Source organism: Arachis hypogaea, chromosome 7 (assembly GCF_003086295.3).
Source record: "Arachis hypogaea cultivar Tifrunner chromosome 7, arahy.Tifrunner.gnm2.J5K5, whole genome shotgun sequence".
In the NCBI taxonomy this organism is placed as follows: domain Eukaryota; kingdom Viridiplantae; phylum Streptophyta; class Magnoliopsida; order Fabales; family Fabaceae; genus Arachis; species Arachis hypogaea.
In genome coordinates this window covers 6,251,934-6,268,145 of record NC_092042.1, presented here as the reverse complement: position 1 = coordinate 6,268,145, position 16,212 = coordinate 6,251,934, and the positions used below count along the sequence as shown (strand labels likewise).

The 16,212-nt window shown below is 32.0% G+C and overlaps 2 pseudogenes; both read left to right on the top strand.

Annotated features, from left to right (window-relative positions):
* The first annotated feature begins 321 nt into the window (after positions 1-321).
* On the top strand, positions 322-3,669 carry LOC112701038 (receptor-like protein 7; annotated as a pseudogene).
* A 2,472-nt stretch (positions 3,670-6,141) lies between these two features.
* On the top strand, positions 6,142-10,451 carry LOC114924016 (receptor-like protein 6; annotated as a pseudogene).
* Positions 10,452-16,212: the final 5,761 nt, after the last annotated feature.

Below are 16,212 nucleotides of genomic sequence, written 5' to 3'. Positions count from 1 at the left end.
TATTATCTAACTATGAGTTTTCTATCATAATTATATATAGGAAAAGTCTAGGACATCAACTTTGTTAAATTCTGACCAGCATGTAACCAGCAAAAAAAAATAAATTATTCGATGAAATTTCACACTAATCTTACACCATTAAAACCATCATTGATGACTTTTTGATGGTTACAAATCACAAAAGTTGTTATCCCTAACATTCCTCTTTTATATATATATAAATTATAAACTATGTGTATGTAAAATATTAGGAAATTATTATAAATCAACGCAGACTATGACACTAGTTAACATTTTATTCAACGCCGTTGTGGAATAAAAGTACTTGTGTAGAAAAATAGAAGCACTTTATAAATTTGCATTGTTAGCACATGACATACACACAAATCCTTTCTTTAACTCGGTCACCAAAAAAAAAACACAAATCCTTTCCTTCAACTCAAACCTCATGAAATCTAAATTTTGCGATATGAAGTCGTTTGTGTTGCCATGTTTGACACTCTTGTTAATCATCATTCATACTCCATCTTACACTTGCTCATCATCATCAGTGTTGCCATTGTGCAATCATGATGACACCTCAAACTTGCTCCAATTCAAGAACTCGTTTGTCGTCAACACTTCGTTATACAAAGACTCGTGGTGGGCGGAGCTTTATTGTTCGTCTTATCCCAAGACAGCATCATGGAAAAACGATACTGATTGTTGCGAGTGGGATGGTGTCACGTGCGACACCACGTCAGGGCACGTGATTGGCCTCGACCTCAGTTGCGGCATGCTTCAGGGTGAGTTGCATCCCAACAGCACGCTCTTCCATCTCACGCATCTTCAACAACTCAACCTTGCCTTCAATGACTTGTCTGATTCTTCAATATATCCCGGGATTGGTGATCTTGTGAGTCTCACCCATCTCAATCTATCCTCTTCAGCTTTGAGTGGTGTAATTCCGTCCACAATCTCTCACCTGTCTAAATTAGTCTCACTCGATCTCTCGACTAATATTTTCAGAGAAAATATACTAAGACTTGATCCATCCACATGGAACAGACTCATTCTTAACGCCACAAACTTGAAAGAGCTTGTTCTAAATGATGTGAACATGTCTTCAGTTAGAGAGGACTCACTGTCTTTGCTGATGAATTTGTCATCTTCTCTTGTCTCCTTGAGACTTGATGACACCGGGTTACAAGAGAATTTTCCAACTGCCATACTTGGGTTACCTAATCTGCAAGAACTAATTTTGTCAGAGAATTCAATGCTCAGAGGTAAGCTTCCAAAGTCCAACTGGAGTGCTCCTCTAAGGGTCTTGGATCTCTCCTACACATCTTTCTCAGGAGAAATACCAGGCTCCATAGGCCAGCTGAAGTCTCTTAATCAAATATGGCTTACCGAATGCGACTTTGATGGATTGGTTCCTCCTTCTCTGTGGAACCTCACTCAACTGACAACTTTGGTCTTTGCGGCAAATAACTTTCATGGTGAGATCCCATCTTTGCTTTCAAACCTCAAACATCTCACCAATTTAGATCTTCAAGAAAATAATTTCAGTGGCCACATCCCAGATGTATTCGCCAACTTCACTAAATTAGAGTACTTGGCACTTTCTTTGAACAATTTAGGAGGCCAACTGCCACCATCATTGTTTCAACTAACCCAAGTTTGTCATTTAGATTTGTCAGCTAATCATTTAGAAGGCTCAATTCCAAGTCAAACTACCAAACTCCCAAAACTAGAAGCTCTATATTTGGATAATAATTTGTTAAATGGAACAATCCCACATTGGTGTTACTCGTTGCCCCTCTTGAAAGAGATCGGTCTTAGTAACAACAAGCTGGTAGGACCAATTAATGAATTTTCAACTCATTCCATCACATATTTGCTTTTTTCTAATAACAAACTCCAAGGTGGTTTTCCAAATTCAATATTTCGATATGAAAATCTTATACAGTTAGATTTCTCATCAAATGATTTGATTGGTTTTGTAGACTTCCACCAATTTTCAAAGTTAAAATCTTTAGTTTACTTTGATATATCTCACAATAATTTTCTCTCTTTTAATTATGATAATAGTAGTATTGACTATTTCTTACCTAACCTAGCTTATTTATATTTATCTTCTTGTAAGATTACAAAATTTCCTAGATTCTTAGAAAGAATTCAATATCTAAAAGAGCTGGACCTTTCTAATAACCAAATTGAAGGAGTGATTCCCAAATGGTTTAATGAGCTGTTATACAAATGGAACATAAGCTTCATTGATCTTAGTTTCAACAAGTTGCAAGGAGATCTTCCAAATCCACCAGATGGCATCAATTACTTTTCAGCTTCAAACAACAACTTCACTGGAGGAATTTCTCCAACAATTTGCAATGGAAGGTCCCTGAATATGCTAATCCTGTCCCACAACAATTTGAGTGGCGATATTCCCCAATGTTTGGGAACCTTTCCTTCACTCCAGGTTTTGGATTTGCAAATCAACCATTTTTATGGAAGCATACCTGCATACTTCTCCAAGACTAATGCTTTTGAGACGATAAAGTTGAATGGCAACCAATTGGAGGGACCAGTACCGCAATCTTTGGCTCATTGCACAAAACTGGAAGTTCTAGACCTTGGTGACAATAAAATAGAAGATGTCTTTCCCAATTGGTTAGAAACTCTTGAAGAATTACAAGTACTTAGTTTACCAAATAACAAATTTCATGGTACCATCACTAGTTTGAGTATGAGGCATCCATTTCCCAAGTTGAGAATTCTTGATGTGTCTAATAACAATTTCAATGGCCCCTTGCCAATGCAATACTTCAAAGAGTTTCAAGGAATGATGACTGTGGATGATAGTAGCCAAGAGTATATGATTACGAATAAGGGTAGAACCCACGGTTCATATAATGATTCTGTGGTGGTCATTATGAAAGGTCAAGCGAGACAATTGGCAAGGATATTAACTACTTTCACAACCATAGACATGTCAAATAACTTCTTTGAGGGGGAAATTCCACATGTCATTGGAGGTTTATACTCTCTCAAAGGGCTTAACCTCTCACACAATGCAATCACCGGAACTATTCCACAATCAATGGGAAAATTGACTAATTTATAATGGTTGGACCTTTCATGGAACCAACTGAGGGGTGAGATTCCCATGACTCTGTGACAAATTTGAATTTCCTCTCTGTTCTAAACCTTTCACAAAACCAGTTGGAAGGAATCATACCAACAGGAAAACAGTTCAACACATTCCAAAATGATTCCTACGGAGGAAATCCAATGCTATGTGGACTCCCTTTGTCAAAATGGTGCGGCAATGATGAAGAGGTGCCATCTTCAATATTTCAAGAGGAATTGGAATCAGGATTTGGATGGAAACCTGTAGCAATGGGATATGCGTGTGGTATGTTGTTTGGAATGGTGTTAGGTACTTGTTTTTTCTCGAGTGGAAGGCCCCAATGGCTTGCAAGGCTTGTTGGAATTAAGAATGCAAGAGTGAAGAGACCAAACACCAGAGCCCAGGGGAATCGTAGAAGAAGAATGAATTAGCTTAATATGTTTTTCTTTTCTATTTTAGTTTGTTGTAAGTTAACTTTTCTCTTTGTGAAATAAATGTGTGATCTATGTTGTACTACTTACTAGTTACTACTGTTGATATAATAAATAAAAGGTTATCTATTTCAAGTTGTTTTAGACTTTTATAATTTAAGTAAGAGAGAATTTAACGAGTCAGCACTTTTATTAAAATTTGGTCAGTACTTACTTAGTAAAAAAAAAAAGGAATAATTCAGCACTATTACATAAAATTTCACACCATTAAAAATGTCAATAATAATTAATGAGTAAAACTAGGGAATCAAAAGCATATCAGCCAAAACTCAGCCAAATACCTTTGGATGAATTCAAAATTTTTACGAGTTAATATATATGGATGTTTCTTCTACTAAGTATTAGAATGTTTCTTTTTTCATATTAAATGGATGTTCTTTTATATATTTTTCGAATTTGTGATTGTTAGAAGTAGATAGATTAATATGAGAAAAAAGAAGAAGGTTTTTATAGGTTTTAATTAGGTTTACTTAATCAATTTAAAATTTTTAAAATTTTGAATTTAAAAAATTTAAAATTAATTAATTATTGATATAAATTAATATAATTTTATTTAATTTTTGGCTGAATAGCTTTTGATTCTTTATACTTTTCCTAATTAATTAATGATTACAAATAACAAAATTTACTTACTCATAGCACTCCTCTTTAACTAATTTATCATAAATTTATCACTCACAAAAATAGTCCAAGCATTTCAACTACTTGATGTGCTGTAAATATCTTATGCATTTTATTTTTTCTCTTTTATTATTGTTAATGTTTTGTATAATTATTTAAAAAAATTTATTGATGATTACTATTCTTTATTTTAGTTTACTAAATAATTTACTTACTATATATTTTTTATGAACTTTTAAAATACTATAATATATGAAATTCTTAATTACAATGTTTTTAAATTTTCTTTTGCTATTTTTAATCCAATTGTGTTAATCAATTATATATTATTTTTGTCATGTATATATTACTTTTTTTACCAACAATTTATTTTTTAATATTATTTAACTATAATATAATGCTAAAAAAGTATGATGTCATAATTTATTGATGTTATTTTTTATTATTGAAATATTATATTCATGTTTGTATTATGTCAAACTGTTTTATTCTTGTACTATAAATCTATAATATTTAAGTTTACTAAATACATATATTGAGCAGTAAATTCTTCAAATACTAAAATATATAATATCCATATAATTTTATTTAAATTTAATATTAATTTTTAATATTGTTTATTAAATAATTTTTTATTATAAAATTAATTAATTTTAATTCCGCACAACTGGCAGGTTTAAATCTAGTTAACTCTTATTGAAGAATTATCACTGCTCCTCATAGGATTGTATGTTTTCTAGCTAATTGTAAGATCAGAGTATATTAAAAACAAGCAAGACACAAAAATATAACGGGAATGAATCTAAATTTAATTTCTTTCTCCTGCATGCATGCCGACTACATACTACTTTTACTGCTGCTAGCTATATACCCTGTCCTCACTTGTATTTTGCTAAAATTATTAGGATTATTAAATCACCTTGCAACTCTTACAGTCTTACCTATCATTTATTAGAGAGTTGTTATTATTCGGCTCAATATAAAGTTCTAAATATTTTGGTTCAAAAAGATAAAAAAATTTACATATTGAATTTGCCAAATTTTGATTGAGGTGCACACATTAAAATCACGAGTAATTAATAAAATAATACCAATTTAACCTTTTATACTCATTTTTCTCACACTAATCTGCTATTACATATATAGTGGCAATATTTTCAGTACACAATGATGTGCTCAATTTTTTTTCCTTCTAATTACAGAAGTGTGAATCTTAGATGAGATGACACAGGTTATTAATTAAGCACGTTCATCAGCATCACATACAAAGCTTTTGGAAAATTTTGGCTCGCTGGTGACAAAGAAGATAGTGTTTTTATGACATTATGATTTAATTTTAACAAAAAATAATTCTTTAAGAATATCCTTTTAATTAAATGGTGAGGAAGACTTGGACTTGTTCAACTCTATGTATCACTCAAGTTTGATGACTTTTCTTCATTTGGAAGGAGTAGTTTCATCTCTGTCCGGCATCCATGAAAAATATTCATTTGTTAGTTGTCACCTTGATCAAGACAGAAGATAGATGCTATAGTCTTACAATAGACTTCAATTTTAATAATATAACGAGTTATGACATTAATAAATGAAGGTGTTACTTTTATGTATTAAATAGAGCGAGGTTGTGGAAAATTCCCGTCTCTTCACACTACACACTACAATATAAATAAAGTTTTAAATAAAGCTCTTTTTGTCTTAGTCTCAAAATCTTACAAACATCACTTATATGTTAGTCTTTAAAATAATTTTCAACATACAAATGTTAACAAAATACAGACTTAGACAAACAAATGTTACATTGAACTTTATAAAATGATGTTATTCTGATTTTGTCAAGACTAATATAAAACAATTTCAAATCAATTTGCAGTGTTTTACGGTTTACACCCTTATAATTGTAATATATTGAAATTTGAAGCATATTATCCCATGGGTGCTCTCTATAAATTTGCATTTACTCTTGGATTGGAAGCATGCAGAGTACCACACAGATACCCAAATCCTCTCCTTCCAACATCAAATCAAATAATCTGAACTTTCTGAAATGGGGTGGTTCGCATTGCCCTTTTTTGTGCTGACACTCTCGTTACTCATCATTCATACTCTGTCTTACACATCCTCGTCATCAGTGTTGCCATTGTGTAACCATGATGATAGCTCAAACTTGTTCCAATTCAAGAACTCATTTGCCGTCAACACTTCATTCTACAAACACTTGTGGTGGCGGAGTCAGGTGGGGCTTTATTTTCATCTTATCCCAAGACAGCATCCTGGAACAACAATACTGATTGTTGCCAGTGGGATGGTGTCACGTGCAACACCACGTCAGGGCACGTGATTGGCCTTGACCTCAGTTGCAGCATGCTTCAAGGTGAACTCAATTCCAACAGCACACTCTTCCATCTCACTCATCTTCAACAACTCAACCTCGCTTACAATGATCTCTCTGCCTCTCCACTTTCATCTAGAATCGGTGACCTTGCGGCTCTCACTCATCTCAATCTGTCAAACTCAGCATTGGGTGGTGATATTCCCTTCAAAATTTCTCACTTGTCTAAATTACTCTCACTTGATCTCTCCCGTACAGATATGCTAGATGAGTTAGGATATAGCAAATTGAGATTTGATCCATCCACATGGAACAAACTCATTCTAAACACCACTAACTTGAAAGAGCTAATTCTAGATGAGGTAAACATGTCTTCCATCAGAGAAAGTTCACTGTCTTTGTTAATGAATTTGTCATCTTCTTTGGTTTCATTGAGTCTTCGAGACACTAAGTTGCATGGGAATTTTCCAATCGGCATACTTGGTTTACCTAATCTTCAAGAACTAACTTTGTCAGATAATCAAGACCTCAAAGTTGAACTTCCAAAGTCTAACTGGAGCACTCCTCTAAGGATCTTGTATCTCACTGACACAGTATTCTCAGGAGAAATACCTGATTCCATTGGCCATTTGAAGTCTCTTAACCAACTATCTCTGGGGAGTTGCCAATTTGATGGATTGGTACCTCTTTCTTTGTGGAACCTCACTCAACTAACTGAGTTAGGCCTTGCAGAAAACACACTTCATGGTGAAATCCCATCTTTGCTTTCAAACCTCAAACATCTCACCTTCTTAGATCTTAGTGCTAATAGTTTCAATGGTCATATCCCAGATGTGTTCCACAACCTCACCAAATTAGAATCTTTGTCACTTGATTCTAACAGTCTAGGAGGTCAGCTACCGCCATCATTGTTTTATCTAACCCAACTTTCTGAATTAAGTTTATCAGCTAATAATTTAGAAGGCCCAATTCCAAGCAATATCATTGAACTCTCAATATTAAAATTTCTTTATTTGGACCATAATTTATTAAATGGGACAATCCCAGATTGGTGTTTTTCTTTGTCTTCTTTGACATATATGGATCTTAGTAGCAACAAGTTCGTAGGACCAATCGGTAAATTCTCGACTTATTCTATGGAAACGTTGTCTCTCTCTGACAACAAACTCCAAGGTAGTTTTCCAAATTCACTATTTGAACTTCAAAATCTAACATATTTATATTTATCATCAACTGAGTTGAGCGGTCATGTAGACTTTCACCAATTTTCAAAGCTCAAATCTTTAGAATTCCTTGATCTATCTCACAGTACTTTTCTCTCTTTTCACCTTGACAACAATGTTGACTATTTTTTACCTAACCTTACTACATTACGATTATCTCAATGTAAGATTACAAAATTTCCTAGATTCCTAGTAAGCATTCAAGATCTACAAGAACTAGACCTTTCTGATAACCAAATTGAAGGGGTGATTCCCAAATGGTTTAATGACAAGCTCTTGTACAAATGGAAGAGAGTGGACTTTATTGACCTCAGTTTCAACAAGCTGCAGGGAGATCTTCCAATTCCACCAAATGGCACCTATTACTTTTCAGTTTCAAACAACAACTTCACAGGAGGCATTTCTTCCACAATATGCAATGCAAGCTCCCTCAATATGCTAATCCTGTCTCACAACAATTTGACTGGCAAGGTTCCACAATGTTTGGGATCCTTTCCTTCACTCCTGGTTTTGGATTTGCAAATCAACAACTTTTATGGAAGCATACCTGGAAACTTCTCCAAGAAGAATGCTTTTGAGACTATAAAGTTGAATGGCAACCAATTAGAGGGACCAATACCACAATCGTTGGCTCATTGCACAAAACTGGAAGTTCTAGACCTGAGTGACAATAACATAGAAGATGTATTTCCCAGGAGGCTAGAAGCTCTTCAGCAATTACAGGTACTGAGTTTACGAAATAACAAATTTCATGGTACCATCATTAGTTTGAGTAGGAAGACCCATTTCCAAAGTTGAGAATTTTTGATGTGTCTAATAACAAGTTTAGTGGCCCTTTGCCAATGCAATACTTTCAAGAGTTTCAAGGAATGATGGCTCGGAATGATAATACTCAAACTGATGGTTTGGAGTATATGGGTACCAATGCTAGTACGACCAGTGTAACATATAATGACTCTGTTGGGATCATTATGAAAGGTCAACTTATTGAAATATCAAGGATATTAACTATTTTCACAACCATAGACTTGTCAAATAACTTGTTTGAAGGAAAAATCCCACAAATTCTTGGAGAATTGAATTCTCTCAAAGGGCTTAATCTTTCACACAACAAAATTAGTGGTATCATACCACAAACTTTGGGAAATTTGACAAGTTTGGAATGGTTAGATCTCTCATGGAACCAATTGAAAGGTGAGATTCCTATGACTTTGACAAATTTGAATTTTCTATCTGTCTTCAACCTTTCTAAAAATCAATTGGAGGGAATGATACCAACAGGAGAACAATTCAATACATTCCAAAATGATTCCTACAAAGATAACCCAATGCTATGTGGATTCGCTTTGTCAAAGTCATGCAGCAATGATGAAGAACAACCACCTTCAGTGTTTCCTAGGGCAAAAGAACCATTATTTGGGTGGAAATCAGTTGCAGTGGGATATGGATGCGGAGTGGTATTTGGGATGTTCCTTGGAATGTTGTTTATCAAAACTGCGAAACCACTGTGGCTTGCCAGACTTCTTTGTGGATATAATTAACAAAACAAGCGCAGGAGAGGCCATGCAGATTGTAAGAGACTGTGTTAGCTTCATGTGTTTTCCTTTTTTTTTTTAATTATTTTTCTGTAATGATGTGAGTTACTCTGTTTTTTTTTTTTTTAATAAAACATGCATGCTATTTCTATTAATGAATATATTATAGATGAGTCATCTATTATTTCAACTTCTTGTGAATTAAAGATCAATAAGAAAACCTAACTATTGATGTGTTGCTTTTGTTTTAAATCAAAATAATTTATCACGAGAGAGAACGAGAAGGAAGAATCTAAAATTAGGGCCACGTTAATGTAATTTGAAAAAAAAAGAAGTCAATTTTGAATCTTTTAATAAATTATATATTTACTTCTTAAAAATTTAATTACGATATAATTTAACTATGATTAAGATAATAACTCAAATTTAATATGGAGTAATGTTAGGGGCTAGCAATTTTTGTGATTGTTAATCATCAAGTAACCATCAATGATAATTTGATGGTGTGAAATTGATATAAAATTTCATTCAATGGCTCATCTTTATCTGTTAGTTACATGCTGGCCAAAATTCAACTTTAACATGTGATACATCATAAAAAATAATTTACCATTATTTTACAGAGTCTGAAGACTTGAGCATTGATGAAAAAGATTTGTCGCTTTGAAAGGAATCGAAGAAAATTAAAAAAAAAATATCAAGACTGCGAAACCTCTGTAGACTTGAGCATTGAAGAAAATTATTTGGGTGGAAGTCAGTAGCAGTAGGATATGGATATGGAGTGGTGTTTGGGATGTTCCTTGAAAGATTATTTATCAAGACTGCAAACCTCTGTGGCTTGTCAGACTTCTTTGTGGCTATACTTAAGACTCTTTTTTTTCCTTTTTTTTATTATTTTTATTTTTCTGTATAATGATGTGAGCTTTTCTGTTTGTAGAATAAAATATGTGATTTCTATTAAGGAATTTACAATTTTCAAGAGAATAGAAAATAAATAAATATATATATATATATATATGTTATTTTCAATTTACACAAACTATCGCTGCTTAAGCTCATTTTATGTAAATGTACAAAAAATAATTTGGTGTCCTTCGTCTAACTAGACAAATGCATGGAAAATCAAGATTTTAGAAGAATAAATTAAATACTAAAAGTATAAAATAATAATTATAAAATCATCTTATTAATATATATATATAAATAAATGTTAAAATTCAATTGATTTATTTAAGATCGTATTATTAGAAAAAAAAAACTATATGATTTAAGTACAAATTTATGTTAAATAGACAACATAAGACTAACTTTGTTCACATAAAATGATGGATCTTTGAATTCTGCTAGTATTTTAATAAAAAGTATCACTATAAAAAAATACTGAATATTTGTAGATTTATATTTGAATTGATGGTCAAATATTAGCGTCGAATTTTATCAGCGAATTTATTAATAGATTTGGCAATAAATTTGTCGAAAAAAAAGTATCATTGGATTCTACTTTAATTTTCAACAGTAAATTTGCTAGTGATATTTAGAAAGAAAGAAAAAGTAATTGGCACAAGTATTACTGTCAAATTTATTTGCAAATTTATCTAACGATAATCTGAATTAGTAAAATACTGCGTTTTAAAGAACTGCAAACCCTCTTCCCCTTCATTTCGAATTTCTTTCTCTTCTTACCATTTCGCCTTCCACTCTCTCTCTGTAACCTCTCATCTCTCCCTCAAGAGCCACCTCCAGCAGCCTTTTCGACGGCCCCATCTTGCCTCCCTCCCTCCCCCCTTTCTCTCTTCTTTTCTCTCTCTCCATTGCGAACCACCTATATCTGCCGCTCCTGTAGTGCCAGCCACCACCAGCATTCTGCCATCATTACTTCTTTTGCCTCCAACAATAGTTGTTAATGTTCTGGAGACCACCGGCAACCACCCCAAACCACATGTCTCCCTTTTCCCAGTAACCTGATTATTTTCTAAATAATTTTTCTTTTGTTTTAGTTAAATTTAGGATTAATTTAGGTTTTAGTTGTTAATCAGTATTATGATTTAGATTTTTGAGTTGATTAACGTTTTAGTGATAAATATTGTTTGTGTAGAAGAAATTTATATGGAAGAAGATGCACGATGTCATGATCAGGAAGATCTTCGACCATCGAATGGCTAGGCGATATAGCAGATGATGGAGGACGTACGTGAGCGGTGCGACCACCTCACTACTATTTGGCTCCGCCTGGACCTTAAGAAGGCACTGTACGTTCATTGTGAGACTAATGAGGGGTTCAAGCATTACCATCTCAGAAACAGAGCTAATAGAGTATCAGCTAAGTCGTCAAAATATATTGGTGGGTCCGCAACTTTTATAAAGACAAAAGTCAGGCTGGTATGTAACTTGTTTCAATCTATTATTAAGTTCGTTTGGTTTTTAAAATATAATGTCATTATAACTTGATTTAACATGTTGTTTCAACCTGCGTAGTATAAGTCATTAAGTCGTGATGCGACGATAGCAGAGACCTTCAAGTACACCCACACCTTGAAGGAGAACAAAGAGAGATTTGCTGATCAGCAGGCTGCGCATCATTATGAGAGTAAACATCATAGGGTATAAAGTTTAATTTTCAATTAACTGCAGTCCTAATCATAACATATGTTATACAAGAGTCCTGTATAGAGAGATTGATAGAGGTCGCAACTCAGCTATCTCAACAAACTGGAGACGACGACGACGACTTCGCTGCAGCTGAAGTCAACCCTGACACGATTTAGTGTGAGACCGCATCTAAGTCATACAAGAAACACGTCTACGGATTAGGATCGTTCTTTGCTGACGACCTTTGTACCTCCACACTGAGACATTCATTCGCCTCTGCCACCAGTCATCCCATCGATCTCGAGGATGGTGTCAATTTGAGGGAGAAGGTGTTGGAGCTTACCTCGAGCCTTCATCAATAGGCTTAGCAGCTGCATTAGTCTGAAGAGAAGTATCAAGAGATTCTCACACGCATCTCAGACATAGATTCTCTCAGGCTAGAATGGAGGTGGGAGCTAGAACGGCTTCATCGGATGGAGCAACAGATGACGAGGTACCAAGATTAGATGCAGGGCAGTGGCAGCGGTGCTGCTATAGGGGGCACCGACATCACCGCATAGTTCGCCGTCTCAGCAGGACCAGGAGATGATGATGATGACGACTATGAGGATCTTTAGTTATTAAAATTTTGTTGTAGACTGTTCCATTGTATATTTTACATTTTTTACTGTTAATTTTTTTTGTACACTTGATATTTTATCATATTTAGTTTCTATTATTTTGAATTTGGCTACTAATTATGCAAAAAAAAATAAAAAAAAAGAATTTGACCATTTATTGTGTAAAAATAAATAAATAATAAGAATCGAATTTACTGGGAGAATTATCTGACAGTAATTAGATGAAAAAAAAACTTAGTAACGAGATAAAATTACTGACAAAATTTTTTCGACTGTAATTACCGATGGATTAAATAAATAATCCGTTGCAAAATTTAATAGTACCTATCGTCGGATTAAAAAATTCAACATTAATTCATTATCGATAAGGGTTATATTATCGGATTAATTCTGAAAAAAAATCTAATAGTAGTAAATATATTGCCGATAAATCCAACAATACGTATCATTTTTCTATCATATTGTCAACTTATTATGATTAACTAACTTTATGTTTTCATCTGATATATTTTGAATTTTCAATCGATCACAAATCATTTAAGTTCTTTCAAAAAAGATGTTAATCGTCTACATCTTATCGCATTTGGTAAAAAAAAAAATGAAATGAAATTGGGTTGTGAATAAAACTAATTCTATTAGATTTTTGGCAGGGATGACACTTTGATTAAAAACACAATAAGATTATATACATAATTGCTTTCTTCATAGAAGCCAATTCTTCTTCCCTCTTTTTTTTCTTTGTTGTAAGAATTTTAATTAGAGAAACTATGTTCTAAATTTTAATTAGATGGTGCGGAAAAGTTGGACTTCTTCAACTCTCAGTTGGCATATGAGAGTGATAGAAAATTTGAAAGGAGTTAAAGAAAATTAAAAACAATATTTTGCGCATTGGTTATCACTCTTAATCAGCTTATTGCTTCTTCATTCTCCGTAGTTCATAACATGCAACTTCACTGTTTATGACGCTAACTCTACCTTGTTATGCAACGCGCTTTGTGGAAAATCAGTGCCCACAATAATGTACTATCAAATCAAAGTATGAGAGCCCTTTCATGTTAACTAGATAACCAAGAATAACAATTTGGTTTGTCTTGACTGGGAAAGAAACCCTTGTGGCTCTAACGAGACTTCTATATGTAGCCATGCAAATCATAGAAAATAAAATATAATGAGTTAGCTTCATATATATTGTGCTTTTTCTTCTTTTACTTTTCTGTAATGCGAACTTCTTTAATTTGTTTATGGACTAAAGTGTATGATATATAATTTGTTAATATGAATAGCATACGAGTGGTTTAAAATTTATTGAAGATAGTTGCTTTCGTTTTAAACTTCAAGTTACAAATACCTCATAATATGTCATACATTATTTAAACTCTAACCATAACAAAATTTGCAATATGTATTTTTCTCACACTGCTAATTATTCTGCTATTACATATACAGTGGCAATATTTTCAATAAAGTGTGAATCGCTCTTAGATCAGATGACACAATTTTTATGAAAATTTTGGAAAATAAGCACGTTCACCATCACATACAAAGTTTTTGGAAAATTTTGGCTCGCTGGTGACAAAGAAGATAGTCTTTTTATGACATTATGATTTAATTTTTACAAAAAATAATTATTTAAGAATATCCTTTTTAATTAAATGGCTGGTGAGGAAGACATGACTTCTTCAACTCTACGTATAACTCAAGTTTGATGACTTTTCTTCATTTGGAAGGAGGAGTTTCATCTCTATCCGGCATCCATGAAAAAGATTCATTTGTTAGTTGTCACTTTAATTAAATGAAGGTGTTACTTTTATGTATTAATTAAAGAGGTTGTGGAAAATCCTTGTCTGTTCACACTTCACGCTACAATATAACGGTTCCACTAAATTACCAACAGTATATCTGCCAACTTCTACCAACTCTTATTTATAATTGTGTTTCATAGAAGTGTGTTTGTGGATGTGTCTAATAAAAATATCTTTTTTATAACTGTGTTTAATAGAAGTGTCTTTATAGATATATTTTCTGGATATGTCTCTTTATATATGTGTTTAAAATATATTAATTATTAGACACATCTACGAACACACTTCCATAAAACATAAATATAAATAAGAGTTGGCAGAAATTGACAAATAATACGTTAGTACCCTATACTTTTCCACGATATAAATAAAGTTTCAAATAAAACTATCTTCGTGTATATATGCATGCTAGCCAGGTAGTCGTTGTAATAAGGAAGATTGCAAGAAATGTTATTTGCACTTTGTACGTAGAAAAGAATAATATCCTAAATAAGTAGTAAAAATAGTCTAATAGTTTAATTTTAACAAACTTTAATCATTTGAATCGTTTATTAATTAATATTGACTAAAAGTATAGCTAAAAATACTGCTCATAGCATTTGTATTTTTCTAAGATTTAATTATTCTGTTAGTCCTATAATTTTGTGAAATTTTTAATTAGGTTCTTATATATATATTTTTTTAATTGAGTTATTGTACTAATTTTTTTTAATTGGGTCTTTATACCTTTTTTTCTTTTATTTAAGTTTTTGCACTAATGTTTTTTAGTTAGATTCTTATACAATTAAACTAACTACCATTAAAAAGAACCTAATTAAAAAAAAATTTAATACAGAGACTAAATTAAAAAAAATATAAAAATTTAATTAAAAATTTGACAAAATTATAAAAATTAACAGATTAATTAAACTTTTTTTAGTTATCGCTCTTATGCTTTTGCATTTTCCATCGTATATTTCCCTGGTCTAATCTATTTCTTATTAAGAAAGATAAGTTATGCAAATAGTATTATTAAATTCAATAATATTAGGGACATATATAATATTTAAAATTATTTTATATAATATGACATTTATAATTTTATACATATAATATTTTTAATTATATATATATTACATTTAAAATTATATAATTAATCTAGTTACAATTAATAGATACTAGACTATTTGAACTATTTTTATTATTTTTAAATATTATTGTATTAAATTATTAATGCAGATTATATAATGATACTAAGGGCCCATTTGAGAAATTTTAGAAGTAATTTTTTTAATTTTTGACTTATGAAAAGTAGTAGTATTAGTGTCTGGTGCAATTTTTAAAACCAAATTACAACTTTCTAAGAAGCTATTTAGGATTTTATAGAGAAGTTAAAAAAAATGACTTCTCTCATAATACTTCTACTTTTCGTCACATTACTATAAAATAAGTTTTTTAAAGTTAAAAATCCAAACACAAAATAACTTATTTATAAGTTATTTTTAACAGAGTCATTTACTGTTTAAGTTATTTTATCAAAAGGAGCTTAATTAAGTTGGTTACGCAAACTGAGCATAAGTATTAAGAGAAGTGCTAGAAGACCAATAGATTTTGTGATTTATAGTCATTAATTAATCATCATAAATATTTTTAATAGTGTGAAATTACTATTTTTTTAATGATTAATTACTGACCAAATTTTAATAAAAATGCTTACCTCTAAACTTTCTCAAGTATTAATTATGCAATGCAAGTTATGTATGGTATTTGTTTTGTGCTAGTTTCTACAAATCACAATAAATACTATCAAACAAGTATTTCAAATCAATCGCATTCATGGTAGCAAGTCAGAAGTTATCGTAAATGAGAAGTACTATCTATTTGCAGTGTTTTACGGTTTACACCCTTATAATT